This window comes from Electrona antarctica (assembly GCF_951216825.1).
Source record: "Electrona antarctica genome assembly, contig: scaffold_53, whole genome shotgun sequence".
Taxonomy (NCBI): domain Eukaryota; kingdom Metazoa; phylum Chordata; class Actinopteri; order Myctophiformes; family Myctophidae; genus Electrona; species Electrona antarctica.
This window is the reverse complement of record NW_027638402.1, coordinates 795,896-822,496: the sequence shown is the minus strand read 5'-3', so window position 1 is coordinate 822,496 and position 26,601 is coordinate 795,896.

Genomic DNA, 26,601 nt, shown 5'->3' with positions numbered 1-26,601 from the left:
TACAAGATGAATATGGTGTGAGCACATAGCCTACTCTTATGATTACCTCTGTAGCAGCTCTCTCTCTCTCTCTCTCTCTCTGGTCCCATAGTGGCTCATCCTCCCACTCTATTCACAAAGATAAGCCCCCCACTCTCTCGGGGCGGTTGGAGGGGGGGATTATCGTTTCGACCTCTCGCGGCTTCATTTAAAGTTCAACAGCTTCTTCTGCTTATTAAAAGTGAACAGAACAAGGATCCACGCCACGGCAGCGGCATCCATCCACAGAATAAAGCCTATTTTTGTGAGCTGCCAGCGGCGTTCTGTGGTGCATTTTTACGGTAAAAAGACGCACTGAAGAGCTCCGCTTCCGCAGCGACAAGCATTGCCGTTTTTCAGCACTCTCGACGACATCCAGCGTTTGGCGCTCTGGGAGCTTCCTTGGGACGAACTATGTGACCAAGCGTCAAAAGCTTGACTGGAAGGAGCAGGGCACCCTGCCACCCTTCCAGTCGACCGTTGCCGCCCCGGGGACTTCCACACTCTTGAGCCAGGAGAGGCACACCGTGTCTAGCGCTGTGAAGTCCGTTTCAGCAGACTCTGCGTTGTTGTTTGTGCCCTTATAGCGACAGACACAGAGGCAGAGTGATTCTACGACCACTTTGCAAATGTCTGGTGAAGAGACAGCTCGATATTGATCTGAACCTGGGGGTGGCTCGGGAGGTAGAGCAGCCCCCACTTGGGAAAGGGTTCGATCCAGCTGTTAGTGTCAAAAGTTAGTGTCAAAGTGCCCTTGAGCATGCCTTGTGTGGTTTCCTTGCGTCGGTGTGTGACTGCATGGATGAATGTGTTGCACATTGTAAAACCCTTAGGATAAAAGGCACTATATAAACACACCATTTACCATTTAATCACGTTGAACAGTATAATAGTGTTCATATTATAGTGTCCCCATTCTGGGGTCAAACATTTGGAGAAAATAGCTGATCTACGAGCTCATACAAAGTCTGTTTGTCTGTCTGTCTGTCTGTCTGTCTGTCTTTTGCATATCTCGAGGAGAACCATTCATCCGTTCGACATCACACTTGGCTGAGGACTCATAAGGAGGTGGAGCGCAAAGTCAATCAGATATACGCCGGTTCTCAGAGTCCTTCGGGAGGCCAAGCCAATCATCGGTGCCTTCCTAACACGCGCACGCGCACGCACACGCACACGCGCACCAGCACACGCACACACAGTCCGACAACACAGTAAGTAGCAGTACTGGGACCAATCTGAGCCACCCACCCTGCACAGCACGTCGACCTCACCAGAACCGACCCCGTCCTGCTGCTATATAAGCGGACTGGACGCTAACGGTTCCTTGTTGACCCCACCCTGATGACCCCCAGGGGTCCTTACATAGCTTCAAAATCACTTTAACCACTTCTACCTCATTGTATACTTCAGCAATTTGGAAAAAAGATGACCTATACATGACGGGTGCCTTGGGTCAATTGTGAATCATTTTCATAACCTTTTTAACGCAAATCTTCAGGGGCCCAGCCCGGACGGTTAGCTCAACCGTCCGGGCACCTAGGCTGCTGAGCCAGCCTGACGGCGTGCCGCGGGTTCGACTCCCGACCCCGACGGCCCGCGTGTCTTCCCCCCCCCCCCCCCCCCATCTCTCTCGCCATTTCCTGTCAGATTACTTTCAACCTATCAATGAAGGCAGAAAAAGCCAAATAAAAAAAATAAAAAAGATCTTCAGGGGCCCCTTGCATAAAAATCCTTTCGAATGGGGGTCTGTGCGTGGCCGAATGAATGTCAATTTGAGGGTCACATGGACGTGGAAACGTTTAAGAACCACTTCAGAAAGTTCATATGGACGGTTCTGTGGAATCCTTCACTGTGTACACACAGCGCTCTGTGGACATACTATTACTACATACAGGTGGCCAAGAGAGATCCCCATTGTTTCTGCTGCGCACATCGCCGGGGTCAGAGAGCAGACTGCTTTCCCAGCTGTCGGAGGCATGCCAGGCATGAGAGAGAGAGAGAGAGAGAGACGGACGGAGGAGTGACGGATCGCAATCCCCGAGGATTAGCATGCAGCGGGGAGGACATCCTGGCGTTGAGGCACAGAGCGGGATTTAAAAGCACTTTGCCGACAATAACGGTTCGCTCTGAAGTTCTGGGGTGGAGAGAGCGCCGCCGCTGCTGCCGGGAGAAAAGAAAACAGCATATAGCTCATCCAGAGCTCACTTTGAACTCTCTCTCAACCACCTGCTCTCATGCTAAAACAACTTGTCTGGCTCTTTTATTATTCCTCTGCCCGGCCGGCCGGGCCGCTGTAACATGTGCTCACGTGTCGTGGAGCCCCTGTGTTTCATGTCCGGCTCAGGGCCACAAGAAGGAGGATGTGGGATGTTTTTTTCCTCCTCAAGTGGTTCCCGAAATGTTTTTAATGTGAAGGAAAATAACCCACATAACTCTGAGAGTGTACAAAAATGGAAGCATTTTAGGACCTGCAAAGGGTTCCATTAAACACTCTGAGAGTGACAGACATGTATAGCCTCAAGGAACCCAGCTGCAGGGTCCCGGGACACCACTTTGAGAACCACTGTTTTCCACAACAAAATCGAGGAGGTTCCAGGGCTAAACAGCAGCATCAACATTTTTTGTTTAAACACTTGAAAACCTATATATGTAAGCTCACAACTCATTGTGATACCGAACTTGAAAATTGGCAGGGGCAAGTGCGCACAATTTTTTTATATGTAGCCAAATTTCAAGTTCTTTACAACAATTTCACAACACAAAAAATACAAAAAATCTGGGGGGTCCCTGGCCCAAAATATTTTCAAATAGTTATCCGTGGCCTAATACTGATTCATTTGGGGGGGGGGGGGGGTCCTTGACATGAAAAGTTTGAGAACAACTGATGTAGGTCATAATATGGTTATGTAATCCGTGATATGTTCCCCACACGCCAAACACGCTTGAACAATTACAATTAAAATTGTATTATTGTATTTTGTTACACAGCAGTCTCTCAGAAGAAAACGTTCTGCTTCTAATCAGTGGAATTGAAGGAAAGGACGCGCAGACACTCACACATACAAACATCTCCCTACAGTGATAAACAGATCAGCTCCCTGCTTTTTATTCAGATTAGCAGTCATGGCCATGCTAAACTATAGTAGGCCTACAGAATACTACTAGTGCACTGATTCTCAAAAAGGCCTCTTTTCCACCAAAATAACTTCTAGAACTGGTTCTGTTCAGTATTCTTTATGATGGTTTATAATCACATCTAGCCTCGCGTATAGCTAAGTCGCTAACTAATATCACTGTGTGGATATTAGTCTCGTCCCTCTCAGTGTTACTGCAATGTCCCGCCCCATATTTGAATACTGGGCCCCTGGTTGGTTATAGCCTGGTTCCAGTTGAATCTGGTTGGCCGTCACCATTTCGGCCGTGAAGTCCTCCCACAATTGAGAGGGGCCAGACTTAAAGCTGCTATAAGCAATAATATGTCAAAAATGTAATGACCTTTTGGCTTTTTCTTTATTGCGTGAATGAGTAAAATGCTCCCAAACAATGTAGTCTCTGTGACACATCTAGGGGCCACAATCTGCATTCAAAGATGTTCCTAGAAGCTTTGTCATTGGTTAAAAATAAAAAAAAACCTGTTCGAAATTATTTTCCAATCAGGAAGTAGACAGGCAAATCGACCAATGACTAAGCTTCTAGGAAAATCTTTGAATGCAGATTGCGGTCCCTAGATGAGTCACAGACAAAACTAATTTGGGAGCGTTTTACTCATTGCTGGCTGTCTGAATACACCCCCCCACCCCCCAAAAGACAAACAAAACAAGGTAATTCAAATTGACATATTATTTATTATAGCAGCTATTTAAAGGAGAATTCCATGCCTTCTAGGCTTTCTTACCTTTATGTGTAGTTGTTACGTCCCCAACAAAGAGGTCCAGGTGTTATTTTGTGAAAAAGTGCATTATTGGCTATAGCCATAAGGACGGAACCGGGTTCAACCCCGCGGTGGAAGAGGGTGAAAAGTGGGGTCCAGGGACCGTCAGGGTTCGTTGAGGGGGTTCCAGATGTTTCAGGTCTAGACTGTATGTACACAAGAGGGTCCAAACACTCCAAATGGAGAGTTTGTTACACACTCTCAGAGTTATGGGGGGTTAGGGTCAGAAAGCTCTCTCAGTGTTTTGGTATTTCACACCAGTGTAAAACTATGACGAGGACTAGTGGACAAGAGATCCAGTATAAGTCATTTTACACTGAAAATAGCAGATCTACAAGCTCACAACGTGTCACGCTGCGATGCGTTGTGAGCTTGTAGATCGGCTATTTTCAGCAAGTGTCATTACAAGTGTCATGCAAGTGTCATTTCAGCAAGTGTCATTACGTCATTACGACGGCATCAAGGCCTGCCAAAACACAGTTTAGTCCACTAAATCAACTGTAGATTTAGTCGACAAAAGTCTCATGATATTTAGTCGACTAAAACTAGACTAAAATGTGACTAAAACTAAATTAAAACGTCTCAAGAGACTATGACTAAGACTACAATAGAAATTTGCTGCCAAAAACAACACCGTTTCACACACAGATGAACAAACATTATAGGAGCAGGGGGGGGGAAAGACTCTACAGCTTTATTCTCTTCAGAGCACTCCGTCTGCTGTCGCCGCCGCCGCCCTAGGAGTCGTCTAGACATCTCCATCAGGCGCTGCGTGACGCGTCGCGCGGCCTCATGTCACCCACGGATATAACTAACGTCCAGCAGGCATCAAAAAGGCAGGGTATACGCACGCAGCGACCTCCGTCACGCCACAGGTGGAGGATGCGGCGTGAAATGGAGCCATTGTCTTCTCTCCGTGCCATCTGTCCTGACTTTCCTCTGTTCAACCCCCCCCCCCTCCCCCCGGTGCCACTTGTTGTGTCATCGGAGCGCGGCGCGGTGACAATGGCCTGTCACCTCCTAATGAACCCTAAAGGGCCCCGCCCCCTGCACTGATTTAAACTGCCATTAGCGTCACAATGTGGGAGGAATGCAGGAATGATGGCCGAGGTGTTAATAGGCTATACGCCTTTTTTTTTTCTTTTTTTTTTGCTGCCTTTGAGCACAGATGGTGCTTTTTTTTCTTCACCGGGGGAAATGTTTCTTTTTTTTTTTGTTTGTTTGATTTTCTTTTTGGACGGCATGCATCCCGACATACATCTGTTTCTTACGGGGTGGTTGTTCTGGAATTTATATAATAACTGTTACTTTTCAGGATTCATATTCAAAAACAGAAAAGGCGCAGGTCTGCAAGATCAAAATGTGTGACTTCTTTTGCTGCTTTTGTGTGACGCTGTAGTTTATGATCAAGTACGGCATTAATTTATGAAAATATAGAAACAAAACACAGAAAGTTAAGACTATGGAAATGAGAGGTCTCTATCCCAACAGCAACGATACATTTCTTTGAATTTCCGGGCTATAAAAGAAAAGACAACATACGGACCCCAGTTTGAAAGTGGTTATAATGCATCAAAGGAAATGCTCCATTATGTTAGTTTATATGAAACAGTCACCGAAATGCGAGGGGGGGGGGAGAGAGAGAGAATGGCTTGTATTGTGACTCATTGTGGTGACTCTTGCTGTCCAAGCTAGCCCGTGTCCACTCTCTCCCCATGAGGGCTCCGGGGCTGAAATGTGCCGGCCCTGTGATGTCATGCGCCTCTTTTGATCCCGCTCCGTCGCGGCCACGGGGTCACGCGGGTCAAGGGCCCCATGGAGGGCACGGCATGCTGGGAAAACATGGCCCCGTGAGTCATTCATTCATTCATTCATTCTTCCTCCAAAAAGCCGCTTGCTCGCTTGCAAAAGAAAAAACAAAACGTGTCTAGTTACGGTGGACGGTGTGCGCGGGGGTTGCCGGGGGTACGCTGGCAGCTGCCGCGGGGTCCCGCTGCCTGGCGTAACCATGCACCGAGAACTATACGGGGGACATTAGTTCTGGTCAGAACCCACCGCCGTGCACCTTGCATTCTAATTGGTCAGAAGTTCAGAACCCACCCACGTGCACCTGCATTCTAATTGGTCAGAAGTTCAGAACCCACCCCCGTGCACCTGCATTCTAATAGGTCAGAACCCACCCGCGTGCACCTGCATTCTAATACCTCCATCTGTATTCAAATCGGCAGTGGGAAGTAATCGAGTACCTGTACTCGAGTACCTGTACTCAAGTACTGCATTTTTGAGTGGTGTAAACCACTCCAACAACTGGCTTTGTACCCGTGTCTGTTTGTACCAAAAAAAATCACACCCGTGTGAACTGAGTGGTGTAAGGTCTTATATAGCCTGATCAGCTGTGGTCTGACGTAATGTCTGACGTAATGAAATCAGCATCAACCAATCAGCATCAACCATGCTCATGTTTTGAGCACAGACAGACAGACAGACACGTAAACTAACAAAGCCAGTCGTATGAGTGGTTTACACCACTCAAAAATGTACCCTTGTCTGTTCGTACCAAAAGAAAATCACACCCGTGTGAACTGAGTGGTGTAAGGTCTTATATAGACTGATCAGCTGTGGTCTGACGTAATGTCTGACGTAATGAAATCACACCCGTGTGAACTGAGTGACCGTAGCAACCATGCTCATTTTTTTGGCACAGACAGACAGACTAACAAAGCCAGTCGTAGGAGTGGTTTACACCACTCAAAAATGAGCATGGTTGCTATGGTCACCCAGTTCACACGGGTGTGATTTCATTACGTCAGACATTACGTCAGACCACAGCTGATCAGTCTATATAAGACCTTACACCACTCAGTTCACACGGGTGTGATTTTTAACTATAATTCTGAGGTAGTTTTTAGGACGTACTTAATTCATGGCTTCGTTGCTGTGGATGGATAGCACAGTTCCCAGTGGTGGAGTGGAACCTAACCGAGTAAAGTACTTTTACTTATAACGCCTGCATGAATGCGCCGGATTTTTTCAAAAATAATGTCGCTATATAGTGCCAAGCAGATGAGGCCGATTTCACTCTGAAGTCTGAATAGCCCAGCCTTCCATTCCCTCCCCCAAAACCGAGAGGTATAATCTTTCGTTACTTCCTCGTGCTGTCACATCTAAAGTCTCTCTAGAAGCGTTTATGTTCCAAACGAGATGATTGGTTAAGTCAGGAATGATGACAGAACTATTAAAAGCGTTCCTGGTGGTCAATGAGTTAATATTCGTCGCCACGGCAGTGAGAGGAAAACACTTTTAAAGAGTCAGGGCTTAAAATTCCGTTGCTACTGTATATAAATATATAGTCTGCTGTTTCTAACTTAAAAAAAATCAGACCCATCTGAACGGAGTGGTGCTGTACTGTGCGTGCGTGCGTGCGTGCGTGCGTGCGTGGGTGCGTGCGTGCGTGTTCGGCTGCCCAACAGTGACACTTGGTGGTGAAAAAAACTGTATTTCCGTGCTTAGACATGCATACAGAGGGACACACATTGCTGGTAATAGGAGTGGCTAGCACCACTAATGCATCAAAGGAAATGCTCCATTATGTTAGTTTTTATGAAACAGTCACCGAAATGCCTTTTTTTGGATACCCGTGTGAAGTGAGGAGCACTCTTATCATCGTACATCATCATGACGTAAAATAGACACTATGCCTATTTGCTCAGACACTATGACGTAAAATGTTCCATTCATTGTCAATTTAATGTTTGTGAAGGACAACGTTTGTGCACATAATACACTAAAAGCTGGATATCTATCTATCGCCCCTCAAAAACACCCGCCGATTAACAGACGCTGAGCTTCTCACTGACTCACTCTCACTCCCAGCCATAATAAAGTCACATTTGGATCCAAACACACCATCTCACACATCTCTCTCTCTCTCTCTATCTCTCTCTCTCTCTCTCACACTCACCCATGCAAGGGGGGGGGGGGGGGGGGGGGGGAGACTGAGGACCCACGGGTGAGGTGTTGCGTTACACACTCAGAAAGCGCCGTTGGGAGCATAACGTCTTTGCCCGTGACCCCATTATTGCTAACCGGGAGGTCGCAATAATGTTTTATTAACTACGGGAATGTAACTCAAATTAAAGGGGAATTTCAGACTAGAAGGCTTTCTTACCTTTATTTGTAGTTGTTACGTCCCCACCAAAGAGGTCCAGGTGTTATTATGTGCAAAAACTCATTATTGGCTATTTCCCCTAACATAAGCCCTCAATGGCGCGTTGGGTTTTAGTGCAAATTTGCTTATTTCCATGGAAATAAGTAGTAAAGTGTGCTGCTTGGGATACTATTTATATTATGAAGAGAGGACAATTATTATTTTTTTCGAGCAATGAAAATAAGCGAATTAGCACTAAAAGTAGGGGGCTCATGGTAGAACAAAATAACACCTGGAACTCTTTGGTGGGGACGTAACAACTACAAATAAAGGTAAGAAAGCCTTCTAGTCCGAAATTCTCCTTTAAGTAAGGAATGTAATTCAAGTTATAAGTGAATGTAAGGCCTCATTCACACCTAAAAAACACCTGTCTTGTGTCTTGTCCGTGTTTAATGGCCGCCCCAATGCATTTCCAATGGAAGTCACATGGTTTGACCAAACATTTTTGTTTGATGGCTGTGTTGTGCCCCCCTCCCCCCCATCAAACAAAAATGTTTGGTCAAACCATGTGACTTCCAATGGAAATGCATTTGGGCGGCCATTAAACACAGACAATACACAAGACACGGAAAAGACAGCCGTCTCAATAGTGTGAATGAAGACCACTCAATTCAAAGCGCTTTATTGGCATGAGAAAACATACATTGCAAAAGCAAAACGTGGGACAATAGCCTACAATCAAAACAAAATGTACGTACAATTGAAAGTCACTTTCTATGTACCGAGATCACTCGATGCGGCTGGTGCGAATACACACCACGATTAGTCTTTAGGGTGGTTGTGTTCCATTTGATATCCTTCTTCTATTACAGCAGCTCACAAATCTTGCTGATGTGTTTGCACATTGTTGAGGGGCACCAGCCCCTCCTTTGCCAAGCTTTCCGGGTTTGTGTAAACACAAACATTGGCTTGTATTTTTGCTTATCACCCCATAGCGATGATTTGATTGGCTGAGCAAAGTATACATATTGACAATAAAAGTGAGGGCAGAAAAGTGAGGGCGCAAATTGTGATTGGCCAGAATGAGATGATGTATGATAAGAGCACCCCATTTCATATGGGTGTGATTGTTGTACTTCGCGCAGCACTTTCAGCTCTCTCTCTCTCTCTCGTTCATGACTCAAAGTAATAGTCTGTGACGTATGCAGAAGTGCCTTTTAGATGGTCAATTTGATCGGATTTTTTTTATTATATAATTTTTGGGGCTTTTATTGCCTTTATTGACAGATAAACAGTAATCAGACATGAAATGGGGAGAGAGATGGGGGGGGGGGGGGGTGACAAATACTCGAACCCGTGACACGCTGTAAAGCTGGATTACGAGCACAGATGCCAAGACAGCTATGCCAGCCGCCCTTGCGTGGTAGTTGCGTGCCGTCATGCAAGTGTTAACACATTGGCTTTTAGACCAATGACATCAAGTCCTTCGGCTTCCCTGATTGGCCGACGCAACACGGCGGCTTCACAGATTATCCGTAGGCTTCATGTGACGTTTGTAGCGCTGTAGCGATATAAAAGGTAGCGTGCGGTGACATAACTGCATTCTGGGACAGATAGACAGAACTGCATTCTTGGACAGAGAAGCAAGAGAATTCTGACAATAGAATGATGCGCTGGACCGTCCACCTGAAAGGAGGAGCGGAGAGATGGATCCAGGCAGCTGTGGTGCTGCAGGACGAGCTGTACTGCTTTGTGGAAGACAGTGATCACATTGATGTTCATGTCTTCAACACAGTGTCTTTAAGCTGGAGGAAGTTGACCCCAGTGACCTCTGGGAGTGGAAAACATCACCTTGAGGTTCCACCCCGTCGCTGGGTCCATTCAGCTGTCCTGGTGGAAGTTACAGTCTTCCTCTAGTACTGTGACAATGGCCCCCAGAAATTGGCATACCCCTACCGGGCTTAGGACCAAACACAACATAGTTTTTCCTCATCTATAAGGCATCCCATACATGAAATGGATTATTGTATTAAAATATTTTACTGCAAAAGTGGTGAAATTGATATTTAAAGTTATACACCTCAAACTAAAAATGAAGCCTGTCCGTCTGGGGGTTGATGAATATAAACTCATGTAGAGTCACAATGGAAGCTCTGAGAGGTTTAAAATTTGGCATATTGGAAGCCAGGACATCCCTCTACATTCTAGAAAAAGAATAATGTCAATATGTGAATGTAAATATGAGATATAGTCATTTGAACACATACCTACAATAGGCGGAAATGTAAATCTATATAGTGTCTTCTTTACTTTGCAGTGACTCTGACATATGACGTGTCATAGCAACACATATGAGGGCTTGTAGGAATGGTGTGGTTCTACTGTATCCAGCAATACCAATTGTGTAACTGTAGCTTGCATACTCGTGGAGTTATGGCACTAAACGTAAATTGTGTCCCAAATGGGGAGAATAAAACGGTTCTAATGAAATCGACAGCAGTAGTTAGTGTGGTGGCTCTAGGCAACACACTATTGTTCTCTGTCCGATATTTTTTTGCCAGCAAAGTGCTTTTTGAGGGAGGTTTAATGTTTTTATTAGTTCAATGTTTGTTTTAAAAACGCCATTGCCAATGAAGAGAACATTTGCGTCTTATTGTTCCTCATTACGTCTTGTCTCTTTATTGTTAATGGCATTTAATGTGTTTGCACCGTTTGTTTTACATTACCATTACATCACCTAATCAACATGAGTTAGACTTTAATATATTAGCACCCCTCACTTCATAGTCACACAGGTGTGATTTTTGTTAACTTTTGCACAACAGAAAAGTGAAGCTTTTTGTCATATGCTTCACACACTGTTGTCATCACAATATAGAATACAAACGGTAACAGTTCCCAGGACCTTATATTCTTTGTGACTCACGTCAGTGCAACCACACTTTCTAGTTTTATTCACTTATCAATGGTGGAATAATTATAACAAATTGACTTGAGTAGAAGTTCCAAAAATTTATGAAATCCCAAATCCAAGAAATTGTGAAAAGAATATATGCAGCTGCAACAATACTGCAGAGAAATGCAGGCCTACAATAGAACTACTATTATATAGCAGACCTGGATGAGGGTGCTCAATGATCAACGTTATCCTCATAACAGCAAGTCATTAGTTACTACGAGAGTCTAGCAAACTTTACTTTATTTAGAAAAGCAATGTACAGTAACTTTTCACATCCCTTATACAAAACAAACACAATCAATTCTCATATTTTCCCCATGTCCTGTGTCCCTCTTAAGTTCTACCAGTATTAATAAGACAATACTTATGGAACAATGCAATTAAAGTCATTCATTTCTGTAGGAGTTGATATCATTTTACATAATAATTTGGTTACAGTCAAGTTTTTACAGTATTTGGCTCCATCTGCTCTATCTGCATCTTGTTGCCTATTTGGGTTTCTTCATAAACTGACACAGCAAATATTTTGGAATGTGAAAAGATGAGAAGAACCTTGTCAAGTCTAGTAGCTATTTAGCTAGCTGGAGAGTGATCTAGCTTTAATAGTAGGGGATATGGCCTGGGCCATGGCTCAGTGGTCCAGGCACCTTGGCTGGCAATCCAGCTTGGCAGTGTGCCGCGGGTTCGACTCCCGATCCCGACGGCCCTTACTGCATGTCTTCCCCCCATTTCCTGTCAGCCTACTGTCTGTCCCTCCATAAAAAAATATAAAATAAAGGCGAAAGCCACAAAAAAAAAAACATTTAAAGATCCATTTTGTGTAACAGTCCTGTCCAGTAGCCTAATAGCAAAGCCCAGACTGTGTTTCACCAGAATGGTTAATTAGTATCACTTGTAACAGCATGGTTACTGTGCATAGTGCCTAACCATAGTGTACGGTCAGACAAAACATAGTTGATTGATGAATTCTGAACCTGAAGTATTTTTCTTTCTTTTTCTTTTTACCAGAATGGAGTGTGATGTACAAACATTGGATCCAAATATTTGTATCATCTGTGGTAAATTTAGAAAAAGTAAAAAAGCAAGATCCATAATGTCACAAACCCTAAAGCAGAAGACCTTCAACACATACTAAATGGTGCTCAACAGAGAGATGATGATGATGATGATGAAAACCCTGGCTCCAAATACAGAAAGTATACTTTCCTTCAAATTAAAGATATCTTATCATGTATCATGTTGCTGAGCAAACTACACCAGTCAGAACAAGTTGCAGATGTTGAGAGTGAGAGTATGCCTGCACCAGTCTCATCAAGAAGACTGAATAAGGTTGATAATAGTAACAGAGACAAGGTCCTTCATGTAGTATGAGGAAGGTTGATGAAGTTGTATCGTCGGCTGCTCTTGTATTATATAAACATCATAAAAGCTACCTTAAACCTCTAAAGGAATTAAAGCAGCTGCCAGACAAAACAAAGAATCAGAACAGCAGACCAAATGTTCACCTATTTTAATTAATTAAATGAAAGTGATGACACTAAACTAAGCGTTATGATGACATACTGAAGACACTGGTCCATGATATTCTTCATCAATAAATCTGAAGCTCTACAGCTGTTTTTTGAGTGGTGCAAACCACTCCTACAACTGGCTTTGTCTGTACCCGTGTATGTACCCGTGTACCTGTACGTGTGTGTACCTGTACGTGGGACCCAAAAAAATGAGCATGGTTACTATGGTCACTGACATTACGTCAGACCACAGCTGATCAGGCTATATAAGACCTTGCACCACTCAGTTCACACAGGTGTGTTTTTTCTTGGACTTGCAGCTTCCAGTGCATATTCCATGGGCACACTTTCAGAGCATACCACATCAGACCTTTCAGCTCAATCTACAATTCAAATTGTAGTGTATGAGATTTTCCTTCAGTTTCCAGGATCTGTATTTTAGACCATCACATCACATCTTCCTCAGAGCTCAGAGTCTTCAGTATGTCATTATAACTCCCAGTCAGAGGTTATATATTGTATGATATTTATCTTCATACGATCAGGTTACGAGAGCATAGTGTTGGTATATGGAGCCAGGGTTTTATGAACATCATCATAATTTCTCTGTCAGTGTTGAGCAACATTTAGTGTTGAAGGTCTTCTACTGCGGAGGTTTTGACATTATTGACCGTGTCACTTTCCTTTTTGAGTGGTGTAAACCACTCCTACAACTGGCTTTTGTGTGCAGAAAAAAATGAGCATGGTTGCTATGTTCAAAATAATTTCTGACGTAATTAAATCACACCCGGGTGAACTGGATGACCGTAGCAACCATGGTCATTTTTTCTGCACAAAAAAAGCCAGTTGTGAAATCACATCCGGGTGTGATTTCATTACGTCAGACATTACGTCAGACCACAGCTGATCATGCTATATAAAACCTTACACCACTCAGTTCACACGGGTGTGATTTTTCTATTTGTATTTGGATGTTTTTTTAACCATGTTACAGACCACACGTCACATTTACTATGAAAACATAAATGTCCTGTCAGTCAGTTAATCAGTTAGTTATAGTCACCTTGTGACATCACGTGACATCATCAGGGATGGAGATACCTCATCAATATTAAGCCCATATATGGGAATGCCCATATATGGAGATCCCTGATGTCATCAATATTGGCCAACAACTCTACATCTGACCTCAAACCCTTAGATCTCCATAAATGGAGCTGACCTGTTCTGACATTCCATATTGTATGTTGATCTGACCTCATTAATCCCTGTATACTCAGGACACGCTCCATATATGGCCAGTACAGAATTAATTCCATGTGTTGATCTGACTCCCCATGCCCAGCAGTCTGCTGTCACCCAGGCCGATGCGTGCTACACGACACCCTACAGTGTCAGGGTTCTACTATTGTCAATGGCTACTGGACATGCTCTGTTACACTAAATGGAACTTAAAGCTAGGTCAGATAGCTACTTGATTTGCCATTATTCCAATCTTTTCATATTCCAAAATATTTGCAATGATTTACCTGTCCGTTTATGAAGAAAGCCATAGGCAATACAATGCAGATGCGGTGGAGCTAAATACAACTTTACCTTAAGCAAACATGTTAAATGATTATATCAACTCTACATGAATGAACTTGCTGGTATGAGGATAACATTGAGCATTGAGCTTGGTTTCCCTCATCCAGGTGTGCTAAATAATAGTTAGGTAGTTCTATTGTATGGCTGCATTTCTCTCTGTAGCCTACTATTGTTGAAGCTGCATACTTTCACAATTTCGCATTTGTGACATTTCATATATTTTAGGGACTTCTACTCAAGTGAATTTGTTATAATTTCCCCACCCTTGCATACCTGTAAGTGAAGTCAAAATAAAACTAATCTGTTTGATACTGTAGATTTCATTTAGGACTGCTCTATTTCCTCCCATTTGGGAAACCATATACGTTTAGTGCCATAACTCCATGTATATTCAAGCTACAGTTACACAATTGGTATTGCTGGATTCAGCAGAACCACACCTTCCATACAAGCCCTCATGTGTGTTGCTATGACAATCCATGTCAGAGTCACTACAAAGTAAAGAAGATACTCTACATAGATTTACATTTCCGCCTATTGTAGGTATGTGTTCAAATGTCTATATCTCATATTTACATTCACATATTGACATTATTCTTTTTGTAGAATGTAGAGGGATGTCCTGGCTTCAAGTATGCCAAGTTGTAAACCTCTCAGAGCTTCCATTGTGACTCTACATGAGTTTATATGCCTTAATCCCCAGACGGACAGGCTGTATTTTTACTTTGGGGTGTATAACTTTAAATATCAATTTCACCACTTTTGCAGTAAAATATTTTTATACAAGAATCCATTTCATGTATGGGAGGCCTTAGATATGAGGAAAAACTATGTTGTGTTTGGTCCTAAGCCCGGTAGGGGTATCTCAAAAACTAAAGCACTTTTTGACTGTTCGTCACAGGACTACTCTGGGGAGGCTACTGCGGAGGGGAATACGACAATGTGCTTTATGCATTTGATGTGGACACCCACAGATGGTTCAAACCCAGGGTTTCTGGGACCATTCCAGGGGCAAGGTGGAGCCACTCAGCCTGTGTCTTGGGGAAGGCCATGTTTATCCATGGAGGATTCACCCAGATGACTGGAAGCACTAATGATATGTACAAGTTGGACACCAGCACAATGGTCTGGACTTTAATTGACACCAGTGGAACTCCGCCATCTGCTTCAAAAATGCACTCAGCCACAATTATCGGGACAAAGATGTTTGTATTTGGGGGACACTACTGCAACAATATCAGAGTGTTTGACACAGAGACCAACCACTGGATGAACACACCTTCTGCACAGCATCTTCCAAAAGAACGCTGTTGTCATTCAGCATTCACCTACAATGGAGAGCTGTACATATTTGGTGGCAACGATTATAATAATTACCTGGACCTCAATGATCTGTGGAAATTCAGTCCAAAGACCTTCTCCTGGAAGAAGGTTGAGCCCAAGGGGAAACAACCCTGTCCAATATATAATATGTGCTGTTGCAAGATGGGAAATCGGATCATCCTCTTTGGACAATATCATTATGGATACTCCAACCCTGCTGATGAGCTGTACATCCTAGACTTGAGTCCTACTCTTAAGACGTTATGCAAGCTAGCATTTATGCAGTACGGTCTGGATCAGTCAGAACTTCCACACAACATCAGGTGGGAACTGGCAGCAGAGATGCCCACGAGTCTCGGAGCACGAGTCTGAGTAGAGTCTGGAGTCTCTGGGGTTAAGTCCGAATCGAGTCTAGAGTCTTTGGGGGTTAAGTACAAGTCGAGTCTCGAGTCTTTAGCCACGAGTATGAGTCGAGTCTGGAGTCTCATTAAAAAAAAGAAAAGAGAAATCCTCCGGTTTTCATTAATTTAATTATTTATACGACATAGCCTATACTGAAATACAGTTGTGATGATCTACACACCCAACCCGAAATGAAAAATGCATTTCGTACATACACTTTCATACATACATTCATTTAGGCTCCTTGCGTCTATCAAATAATCAAATCAATTGCATACTGCTGTGCATAACAAGGACGCTCAACCACAGCCAGTTTCAAGAGGAAAGGCACAACGTATACTCACGTTGGCTTAAAGCTCCAACCTTCTCATGGTTCCATTTCCAGGACAGTTGTGAATGGCCTAAAAGTGAACCTTTTTGCATTATCCATCTTATTCATGCAGTGGTCCAAAACAGAACTACAGCTATATTGTCGTGACAAGTGACAAGATAGGCTATTAAATATCTAAAACTGTAAGTTCACGGTTTACATCAATCAGCTTCTGAAACCAACAAATGCACGAAAAAAAAGTCAACGTGAACCGGAAGTAGTAATTGGCCATTTTTGAGTCAGCGTCAAGACCCTAGTCTACGGGAATGTAACTCAAGTTAAGTAGGGAATGTAAGTCAAGTTCTAGGTTAATGTAAGACCACTGAATTCAAGGCGCTTTATTGGCATGAGAAAACATACATTTACATTGCAAAAGCAAAACGTGGAACAATAGCCTACAATCAAAACAAAATGTATGTACAATGAAAGTCAGAATGTCCAATAAATCACTTTCTATATGTACTGAGATCACTCGATGCGGCTGGTGCAGGAATACACACCATGATTGATCTTTAGGGTGGTTGTGTTCCATTTGATATCCTTCTATTACAGCAGCTCACGAATCTTGCTGATGTGTTGGCACATTGTTGAGGGGCGCTGGCCCCTCCTTTGCCCATCTTTCCGGGTTTGTGTAAACACAAACATCGGCTTGTAATTGGCTGATCACCCCATAGCGAGCACCCCATTGGCTGAGCAAAGTATACATATTGACAATAAAAGTGAGGGCAGAAAGGTGAAGACGGAAAAGTGAGGGCGCAAATTGTCATTTCACATGGGTGTGATTGTTGTACTTCGCGCAGCACTTCCAGCTCTCTCTCTCTCTCTCTTATTGACAGATCAGTAATCAGAGTAACCAGAAACGGGGAGAGAGATGGCGGGGGGGTGACACACAGCAAAGATCGTATGCATCGGGACTCGAACCCGCAACACGTAAAGCTGGATTACGAGCACAGGTGCCCAGACAGCTACGCCAGCCACTCGGGCCCTGAAGTTTGTTTGCGTGGTAGTTGCGTGCCGTCATGCAAGTCTTAACACACAGGGGGGGGTCCTGGTGGAAAAGGGGTCTCAGAGGTACAGACTCCCCCACGTTGAGAACCAGTGCTTTTAGACCAATGACATCAAGTCCTTCGGCTTCCCTGATTGGCCGACGCAACACGCCGGCTTCACGGATTGGCCGTTGGCTTCATGTGACGTTTGTAGCGGTGCAGCGATATAAAAGGTAGTGTGCGGTGACAGAACTGCATTCTGGGACAGAGAGACAGAACTGCATTCTGAGACAGAGAAGCAAGAGATTTCAGACAACACAATGATGCGCTGGACCATCCATCTGAAAGGAGAAGTAAAGGTTTACAGCAGTGCAGCTGTGGTGCTGCAGTACGAGCTGTACTGCTTTGTAGAAGACAGTGATCACATTGGTGTTCATGTCTTCAACACAGTGTCTTTATGCTGGAGGAAGTTCACCCCAGTGACCTCTGGGAGAGGAGAACGTCACCTTGACGTTCCATCCCATCGCTCTGGCCACACAGCTGTGCTGGTAGAAGTTACAGCCTTCATCTGGGGAGGCCACCGGGAATACGATTACTACAATGTGCTTTATGCATTTGATGTCGACGCCCACAGATGGTTCAAACCCAGGGTTTCTGGGACTGTTCCAGAGGCGAGGTGGAGCCACTCAGCCTGTGTCTTGGGGAAGGTCATGTTTATCCATGGAGGATGCACCCAGATGACTGTATGCACTAATGACATGTACAAGTTGGACACCAGCACAATGTTCTGGACTTTAATTGACACCAGAGGAACTCCACCACCTGCTTCAGAAATGCACTCAGCCACCATTATCGGGACAAAGATGTTTGTATTTGGGGGACTCTACTGCAACAATATCAGAGTGTTTGACACAGAGACCAACCACTGGATGAACACACCTTCTGCACAGCATCTTCCAAAAGAACGCTATTGTCATTCAGCATTCACCTACAATGGAGAGCTGTACATATTTGGTGGCTACGATAATAATTACCTGGACCTCAATGATCTGTGGAAATTCAGTCCAAAGACCTTCTCCTGGGAGAAGGTTCAGCCCAAGGGGAAACAACCCTGTCCAATATATAATATGTTCTGTGGCAAGATGGGAAATCGGATCATCCTCTTTGGAGGATACAAAGGAGAATGTAACCCTGCTGATGACCTGTACATCTTAGACTTGAGTCCTACTCTTAAGACGTTATGCAAGCTAGCATTTATTCAGTACGGTCTGGATCAGTCAGAACTTCCACACAACATCAGGTGGGAACTGGCAGCAGAGATGCCCACGAGTCTCGAACCCCGAATCTGAGTAGAGTCTGGAGTCTTTGGGGGTTGAGTCCGAATCGAGTCTAGAGTCTTTGGGGGTTAAGTACAAGTCAAGTCTCGAGTCTTTAGCCACGAGTATGAGTCGAGTCTGGAGTCTCATTAAAACAATGAAAAAATAAATCCTCCAGGTTTTATTAATTTAATTATTTATACGACATAGCCTATACTGAAATACAGTTGTGATGATCTACACACCCGATGCGAAATGAAAATGCATTTCGTACATACACTTTCATACATACATTCATTTAGGCTCCTTGCGTCTATCAAATAATCAAATCAATTGTGCACTGCTGTGCATAACAAGGACGCTCAACCACAGCCAGTTTCAAGAGGAAAGGCACAACGTATACTCACGTTGGCTTAAAGTTCCAACCTTCTCATGGTTCCATTTCCAGGACAGTTGTGAATGGCCTAAAAGTGAACCTTTTTGCCAACATAGGCTATTAAATATCTAATACTGTAAGTTCACGGCTTACATCAATCAGCCTCTGAAACCCATGCATGCATGGCTTGTTCCATTGTGAAACATGCCTCGGCCACCCCCCCCAAAAAAACCTCGTTTCATGGCGTGTTGACAGCTTGCAGATCTGCTGTTTTAGGCACATAACCAATGATGCGTGACGCGCAACGGCGCATAACGGTATAAGCTACAACTAAGCATTTTTGCAACCAATGTACGTGGGCATGGTGGGCAATATGGAACTTGACGTTAATGCAGTGAACATTAATTACGTAGTGTTTAACGAGGTCAGCAGCCGCAGCGCACACGAAACACAAACACCCGATGGTTCAGAAACGTTAAATGACGTTGGATAGCTGATGCGGAGCCAAACACATTTGTTTACTTATGATGTAAGCTCCACCGTGCATCAGTTTGTGCTCGCCTCGCCACTGTGGGTATGAACTATGAAATCAGCTGAGCTCCGCACACCTGAGGTTCATTTGCACAATTGCGCTGCGGGAAGGGAAAGGAATGGGATTGGATTTTTTTTCCCGGGGCATTTCATTCATTAATGTAGGTCCAAAAATATGTTAATGACTCGTCAATACTGCACTAGTGATTGAGAGTCATTGAGCTCGAGTCCAAGTCGAGTCTGGAGTCTTTAAGGGTCGAGTCTAGAGTCCCATTTGTGGCGACTCGAGTAAGGAGTCTTTTAACTTGAGTCGCCATATCTGACTGGCAGCCATGACAACCAACATTAACACAACAACAACTAAGACAACAACAACAATATAAAAGCATGCCTTCAATAAAGAGGTAAAATAAAAATCACACCCGTGTGAAGTGAGGGGCGCTCTTATCATCTTACAACATCGGGGAGGGAATTCTAACTCATGTTGCTATGATGATGTAATGATGATGTAAAACAAACGGTGACAAAACAAACATTACATTCTCTTTATTGTTACTGGCATTTTTAAAACAAACATTGAACTAAAAACAAACATTAAACCTGTATATAGGACGGGCTAGCGCCCCTCAAAAATCACACCTGTGTGAAGTGAGGGGTGATCTTATCATCGTACATCATCCTACATCATCTCATTCCGGCCAATCAGAATTTGCGTCTTCAATGTTTGTATTAAGCAATGTTTGTGTTTACATGAACACTCAAAAGTGTCCATTCGTTGTCAATGGGATTTAATGTTTGTGTAGGACAAAGTTTGTGCACGCACACCAAAAGCTGGACATAGCAGGGGCTATTTCCCCTCAAAAATCACACCCGTGTGAAGTGAGGGGCGCTAATATATTAAAGTCTAACTCATGTTGATTAAGTGATGTAATGGTGATGTAAAACAAACGGTGCAAACACAAACATAAAACAACATATAAAGAGTCAATATGACGTAAATGACACATTATGACGTACATTTTCCCTTCATTGTCAATGCATTTACAAAACAAACATTGAACTAAAGACAAACATTAAACCTGTAATATGACCAATTAATACAACAGCGTGTCCTAAGAAGTAACCAAAATATCACACTTGTGTGAAGTGAGCGGTGCCTTTGATGATCTGTTAATCTGCTACACTCACCATCACTCACAACTGCATCAAAAATGGAAACTAAACAAGATTCGGTGCACTCGAAGAATATACACTGTAGTGTAGGCTATCTGTTCTATTTCCAGAGCTGAGCCTGTCGGTGTCCACTGAAAAGACGTCCAAGTAAACTACAGGAATGTAAGTCAAGGTAAGCGATTACATGCAGCCGCGCAGTGCCTGGAGTCTGGAGCCAGTGCCAACAAATGCACGAAAAAAGGCCACGAAGACAACGTGATTTGCCCCCCCGTGTACCGGAAGTAGTAATCGGCCATTTCTGAGTCTGCGTCGGGACCCTAGAGTCTAGTGATAGAAACGCTAATATGCTAATCGGGAGGTCACAATATATTTGTATTAACTATGGGAATGCAACTCAAGTTAAGTAGGGAATGTAAGTCAAGTTATAGGTAAGACCACTCAATTCAAAGTCCTTCATTGGCACGAGAGAACATACATACACATTGCAAAAGCAAAACGTGGAACAATAGCCTACAATCAAAACAAAATGTATGTACAATTGAAAGTCAGAATGTCCAATAAATCACTTTCTATGTACCGAGATCACTCGATGCGGCTGGTGCAGGAATATACACCATGATTAGTATTTAGGGTGGTTGTGTTCCATTTGGTATCCTTTTTCTATTACAGCAGCTCATGAATCTTGCTGATGTGTTTGCACATTGTTGAGGGGCGCCAGCCCCTCCTTTGCCCAGCTTTCCGGGTTTGTGTAAATGTGACCGGTGTCAGGAATAGGTTTTTCTTTTTTTGTTGTTGTTCCTTTAATTGTTTTGCATACTTATTATTTGTTGTATATCTATCAGTGACTTATAGTATCCTTCCTTATATATATATTACCACTGTCGATTGGATATATGATCCTATATGTGAGCAGACTTCCGGTTCCACGGACTAATGATGACGTCAGTGGCCGCAACTGACAGCTGTCAGATGGGGAACGGAAGAGGAGGAGTTTGTCTATTGGGAACTTGACTTGTATCAGTATAAAGCGACTGGCAGAGGGGAAGGTTGGGTGTGTGTGCTGCTCTGTGGAGTGTGTCCAGGGTGACAGGAGGACCGAGAGAGAGAGAGTGAACTATAAATTCGGTTGGCACACCAAAGTTACGAGCCGAGAGAGGAGAAGGACTTGTGTGTGGCACCAACTGTAGATGACGGAGAGGATCGAGTGAACTGACTTACCTGTTGACGACGGAGAGGATCGAGTGAGCCGTGTACGAGCCAGTGACCAGGAGTGGTGTTACAGAGTGCGGATACCCAGCAACATCGGCGGGCAGATAACTGCCCGTTGTGTGTGTGTGAGTATTGTTCTATCCCGCACTACTGTCGATTACATCACTGTAGGCGAGCTGTACTCGTTGGTGGAACAGAAAAACTGGCGTCTACCTTATGTGCTTTCAGGTCCAAATGATGTATTGAAGGGGACGTATATGGTGTTGGACTGATTGGACTCTCTCTCTGTGAAACCAAAGAACTGTCTGAACCCATCGCACTTTAGCAGCACTTTTGTAATGGAATGGTTTTAAGGAGTTGGTTATTTTGTTATTTTGTTATATAATTAGTTTTGCTACAGGATTTTAGATTTATTAAAGATTGTATTTTAAGGGTGTTTTAGAGATCCCCATGTATTGGAAAATAAACATGTTATATTTCTGATTCATGATTCAGTGTCAGTCTCTCTCCACTTTTTATGGTTGCTCTCTCACCTGGTAAAACGTGAACCTGTGTGTCCTTGAACAAACTGAGTCCCAGAGGGACTCCGTCACCTGCTTCAGAAGGGCACTCTGCCACCATCATCAGGACAAAGATGTTTGTATGGGGGCTGGAGCAGTGGTCAGTGCTACAACATCAGAGTGTTTGACACGGAGACCAACGACTGGCTGAGCACACCTTCTGCACAGGTCCTTCCGGAAGAACGCGTGGGTCATTCAGCCTTAGCCTACAACAGAGAGCTGTACATATTTGGAGGTGGCAACGACAATCAGAACTTCAATGATCTGTGGAAATTCAGTCCAGAGACCCTCTCCTGGAAGAAGGTTGAGGCCAAGGGTAAAGGCCCATGTCCAATGTTTAATATGTGCTGTTGCATGATGGGAGATCGTATCATCCTCTTTGGAGGAAACAAACCCAATGCCTTCACACCCACTGATGATCTGTGGGGGGGGGGGGGCGGGTCTTCTGCTCGGCAGCACCGCACCTTTGGGACAGCCTTCCTATGGACTCAAGAGTACCACAGACCCTGGACTCCTAACCCTTTGTGTCAGGTATTAATGATTTAATTCAATCGTTTTCAGCGTTTTTACCATTTTTTTTAAGAGCCACTGCAGGTGCGATGTGTGCAGGATGTAAACAAAGCTACATGTGGGAGGCAGAGGTAGCCTGGATCCAGCCCAAAGACCCCGCCCACTCTCTGAGTGGACTGCATCTCTTGGTCTGGTGTTGCACTGTGAACCTATAATTTCTTCGGTAGAAAAATGTATTATCCAATGAGAATCGGTGGTGGGGGGGTGGGTCTAACGGACAACCAATCAGCGCCGAGTCCCGTTTTCAGCGTCATCACGCAGCGCAACACACAGAGGGTTGAGGGAAATTCTAATCCCCTCCCCCTTGAAATCGCTCAGACAGGAGACAATGTCAGACTGAAGCTTCAAGAAAGCTACAGTCTGATAATCAGGCTAAGGCAGAGGAACATCTTTCCTTTCACTTGAAAAATGTAATAAAAAATAAAATCAACCATGACATTACATTACATTACATTACATTACAGTCATTTAGCAGACGCTTTTATCCAAAGCGACTTACAATAAGTGTATTCAACATAGGTAGGGAACAAAAACTACTAATCACCAGAAGTCTTTAGTGCATTTTCTGCAAAAACAAGCAACCAAGAGTATACCTAGTGCTAAGGTAAAAGTGCAATATATCAGCTACCTATTTCCTTAAACAGATGAGACAAAATAGCTAAATCAAATGAGCATGAGCTAAAACAATTAAGTGTATCGACTAAACAAGATCCAATAAACAATACAACAATAGAAAACAAGCGTTCGTACAACTAGTTAACAACAAGTAGGTCAGGCAGAGAGGAAGGGTAGTGTTTCCTGAAGAGGTGGGTTTTCAACCTGCGGCGAAATATGGGCAGTGACTCTGCTGTCCTAACATCAGTGGGAAGTTCATTCCACCACTGTGGGGCCCGAACAGAAAAGAGTCGTGACCGTGTGGATCGGCCAGAAGGACCCTTGAGTGACGAGGCAATCAGTCGCCCCGAGGTGGCAGACCGAAGTGGTCGGGCAGGGGTGTAGGCATCGACCATAGCCCGGAGGTAGGAAGGAGCTGTTCCTTTCACTGCCCTATAGGCTAACACCAGGGTTTTGAACTGGATGCGAGCCGCTACGGGGAGCCAGTGTAGAGAACGGAGAAGGATGGTTGTGTGGGAGAACTTGGGGCGGTTGAACACCAGACGAGCCGCAGCTTTCTGAACAAGCTCCAGAGGTCTGATGGCAGATGCCGGAGCACCAGCAAGGAGGGAGTTGCAGTAGTCCAGGCGGGAGATGACGAGAGCCTGGATGAGCACCTGGGCTGCCTTCTCCGTGAGGAAGGGGCGAATCCTCCTGATGTTGTAGAGGAGGAATCTGCAGGACCTTGTCACTGATGCGATGTTTGCCGAGAACGTCAGTTGATCGTCCAGGGTCACACCCAGATTTTTCGCAGTCCGAGTTGAGGTCACCACAGCATTATCAATGGTGATGGCCATGTCTCGGTGCGGACAGCCCTTCCCCGGGAGGAACATCAGCTCGGTCTTGTCCAGGTTGAGCTTCAGGTGGTTTGTCGACATCCACGCCGAGATGTCAGCCAGACAAGCAGCAATGCGTGCCTCCACTTGGGTATCAGAGGGGGGGAATGAGAGGATCAGCTGGGTGTCATCGGCATAGCAGTGGTAGGAAAAGCCATGGGAGTGGATGACAGCACCCAGAGATGTAGTGTAGAGAGAGAAAAGAAGAGGACCCAGAACCGAGCCTTGGGGAACCCCAGTTGTGAGCCTGTGTGGTTCTGACACAGACCCTCTCAGCATCACCTGGTAGGAGCGACCCGTCAGGTAGGATGCAAACAGGGAGAGTGCAGAGCCTGAGACACCCATCCCCTCGAGGGTGGAGAGGAGGATCTGATGGTTCACCGTGTCGAACGCTGCAGACAGGTCCAGGAGTATCAGGACGGAGGAGAGAGAGTTCGCTCTAGCGGCATGGAGCGACTCCGTCACTGCCAGCAGGGCAGTCTCTGTCGAGTGACCCACTTTGAAACCAGACTGGTTGGAGTCCAGGAGGTTGTTCTGGTGGAGATAGGAGGACAGTTGTTTAAAGACAGCACGTTCGAGAGTTTTAGATAGGAAGGATAGAAGGGAAACCGGTCTGTAGTTCTTGATCTCAGAGGGGTCAAGTGTCGGTTTCTTCAGGAGGGGGGTGACTCTGGCAGTCTTGAAAGTAGAGGGAAAGTAGCCAGATGTCAGAGAGGTGTTAATAAGGTGGGTTAAGAAGGGAAGAAGTTCAGGTGCAATAGACTGCAACAGAGTGGTTGGGACCGGGTCCAGAGAGCATGAGGTGGGGCGACTAGAGGTAACAAGGAGAAGGACCTCGTTAGGGGGGAGGGGAGAGAAGTGGGATAGAGAGGGGATGGGGGGGGGAAGAGGAGTAGATGAAGGTAGAGAGGGGGGGGTGGCAGGCAGACGGGTGTGGGCAGTGCGCAGGGCACCAGCCGGGGGAGGAGGGAAGGAGGATCGGATATCGTTCACCTTCTTGTCAAAGAAGTTGGCGAAATCGTCAGGGAGGAGGGACGAGGAGGGAGGAGGGGGTGGTGGTTGTAGGAGAGAGGAGAAAGTTTCAAAGAGTTTTTTAGGGTTGGAAGCAGAAGCCTGAATTTTAGTGCAGAAAAAAGCAGCTTTAGCAGCTGATAGAGAGGAGGAAAAAGTAGAAATGAGAGATTGGAAGGTGAGAAGGTCCTCCGGGAGGTTGCCCTTTCTCCATTTGCGCTCAGCCGCTCTCAGGCTCCGTCTCTCAGTCCGCACTGAGTCCGACAACCAGGGGGCAGGTGGAGTTTGGCGTGCAGGCCTGGTGGTGAGGGGACAGAGATGGTCGAGAGAAGAGGATAGAGTAGAGAAAAGAAGATCTGTGGCGGTATCAGGGGATAGAAGAGCAAAGGATTCAGGGGCAGGGAGAGCAGAGAGAACAGAAGAGGAAAGATCAGTGGAGGAAAGTGAGCGAAGATTGTGACGTGAGGAAATCATGTGGGTAGGGAGGGGCTGTGAGGGGGGAGAGGAGAGAGAGAGAGAGTAGGACATGAAGTAGTGATCAGAGAGTTTCTTACCCTTTTCACTGGAAAGAGGAGTGACAGACAGGTTAGCAATAGAGCAGCCTCTGGTGAAGATCAGGTCCAGTTGGTTGCCCGCCTCATGGGTAGGAGGAGATGGGGAAAGAACTAGGTCAAAGGCGGCGAGAAACGAAAGTAGTGGGTCTAGCTGCTTCTCAGTCGGGAGGTTGAAGTCACCCAGAAGGATGAATCCAGAGCCATCGACAGGGAAGTGGGAGACTAGATGGTCCAGCTCCTCCAGGAAGCCACCAGCAGGGCCCGGTGGGCGATAAACAGCTGCAATGGTGAGCTTGACTGGATGAGAAACAGTGACCACATGAAATTCAAATGAGGTAGGAGAGAATAGTGACAGTGAAACAGGAGAGTATTTCCATTTTCTGGAAATGAGCAGACCAACCCCACCACCTGTCCGCACGGCTCTGGGAGTGTGAGAGAAAGCGTACACATCTGACAGAGCCGCGGGCGTAGCAGTGTTTTCTGGTCTGATCCAGGTCTCAGTCAGAGCAAGAAAGTTAAGGGAGAGCAAGGATGCGTAGGCTGAGATGAAAGCAGATTTGCCTTCCACCACAGCCGA